Source organism: Fukomys damarensis, unplaced genomic scaffold (assembly GCF_012274545.1).
Source record: "Fukomys damarensis isolate Sample0158 unplaced genomic scaffold, DMR_v1.0_HiC HiC_scaffold_16, whole genome shotgun sequence".
Classification (NCBI taxonomy): domain Eukaryota; kingdom Metazoa; phylum Chordata; class Mammalia; order Rodentia; family Bathyergidae; genus Fukomys; species Fukomys damarensis.
In genome coordinates this window covers 27,873,912-27,876,308 of record NW_022900928.1, presented here as the reverse complement: position 1 = coordinate 27,876,308, position 2,397 = coordinate 27,873,912, and positions in this window count along the sequence as shown.

Sequence of the window (2,397 nt, the reverse complement as noted above, 5' to 3'; positions counted from 1 at the left end):
CACACAAGTGCTTCTGATTACCTTCTCCCCTACTTCCAACTCTTGGCAGTGTAAGCACCATGCGAGAAGGTGTGGCCAAGAAGATGGTACTCTTTCTTCTCCCAGCTCCCAGGAAGGGATATGGAATGTTATCTTTGGGGACAGGCTACTAGCATTTTTCATACTCCCTTAGCTCTGATTTATGGAACCTAATTCCTGGCAAGTACCTCTAAAAGGTCAGGAGCTCTCTTCTTCCATCCCACCCATATGCATAGGCAGAGACTCTACCCATAGGAAGCAGGCAGCAAATACTGGGACACTCATCGCACTCACCTTTCCTTGTTCATAGAAGGGATGCTCCATTCAGAAAGAAGCAAGTCAAAAAAATATAAGAAAATGGAAATAAAGTATTTGTAAATAGTGAAGGAAGGAGGGAGTGAAGGGAGGGCATGGGTGAAGGGAGGGCAGGGGTACGGGGAACCAAGACCTGTTGTGTAAAGGTACAAGATCCCCAATGATGAATGTAACTGTACTGTATACCTAAATGTACCAATAAATTCAATGAGAGAGAGAAAAAAAGAAAGAAGCAAGTCTTCATCCAGTGGGAGAAGCCATAGCTGAGACTTTTGTCCAGAAGTAGAGGCAAGTATAAGAACAAAAAATTTCTACCACCAATCCACCGCGGGAAGGAGAGCCATGCCTGCTCCGGCCCCAGCCACCATAGCTCCAGCGCCAGGAGGTAGCCTGGGCCCCCATCCACAGGCGGGAAGGAGAGCCACGCCTTCTTCCACCCCAACCGCCATCGCTCCAGTGCCAGAAGGCAGTACTGCGGGTACCCCTGAACCCCCATAACTCCCTTTACAACACCTCCCCCTGCACTCGCGCACTCTCAGACCTCCTGACTGTGCCAGTCTTTGGACCCACTCTGCAGAGGCAGAGGTGGTTATCAAGGGTATTTTTCTAAGTTCCCAACTTTGAACATCTTTAAAGAAAGGGCATGGGAAACCTGTAGTAGAACGGTGTGGAGTTCAACCATTCAGAAGGTTGGGGAACTCAATCTGGGCCTTACAGCCTGAGGTCAGTCAGTGTCATGGGGTTCAGCCATCAGCTAACTGAGATACAGGGGTCTTGTGTCCTAGCTCTGTCTGAGCCATTAAATGGTAAATATGCTATATTGAAATTTCATTCACTGCAGACATGTTCTGGACTGCTTCTTGATTTCAATTTAATTCAAATGATTTAAGGGTGATAGACTAGTGACTACCACAGGTGGTCAGTTACCAAGTTGTGCTTGATCTTAGTGTGTTACTGATTGTATCAGTTGGGGTAAAGCATTGCGGTTGATTTGATGAGCTGTTTTCTCTGATGTTATGAAGATGAGAATGTCTGTGGGTCGTTAGAGACACAGAAGCTAGGGTGCAACTATATCAGGAAGATTTGGGTGATAACCCGGAGATTAAACCAAGGACAGTCCGACAACAAAAATAAAAATGAGAAAACACTTAAGCAAGACACAAAGACAGACTTCCAGTTCACCAATGGCAAACAGTAGGCAAATGAGGATGAAAAAGCCAATAGTGAACCACCAGGTCACCCTGAACTCAAAGCACAGGAAGTGACAAAACAGATCAATCAGGCTCTAGAAAAATTCAAAACAGCAATAATTTCCCAGATAACCATAGAGATGGTGAGGAAAATGGAAATCGTGATTCGAGACTCTAGAGCGGAAACTGACAAAAAATAGATGAGCTCAGGACCATGATAGAAGCCATGAAGGCCCAGCATAAGAAAAAAATGGAAAAAATAAATGTCCAACATAGGAAAGAAATGGAATCCATAAAACAGATTCAAACAGATATCCAGGAGATCAAACACTCCATTGAAAGTGTACGCAACAGAATAAAAGAATGCAACAATAGACTCTCAGATATGGAAGATAAGATTGCAGTCAGTGACCATGAAAAGAGAGGTCTCTTAAAAACAGTAAGGGATCTTGAGAAGTCAATCCAACAACTCCTAAATGATGCAAAGAAGAATAACATAAGACTGATAGGAATCCATGAAGTAGCAGGAGAAAATACAAATGACTTAAAAAAGCTGTTCACAGAATTAATTATAGAAAACTTCCCAAACAGAGGGGAAGAATTTGACATACAGATAAGTGAGGTATATAAGACTCCAACTAGCTGTGATAAAAAAAAAATCTACACCTAGACATATAATAATCAAGATCCCAGAAACCCAACAGAAGAACAAAATACTACAAGCAGTAAGAGAAAAGAAACAAATCACATGCAAAGGAAAGCCCATCAGAATCACAGCAGACTTTTCAACACAAACCCTTGGGGCAAGGAGAGCCTGGAATGAGATATTTCAAGTACTAAAAGAGAACAACCTCCAACCTAGACTGATGTATCC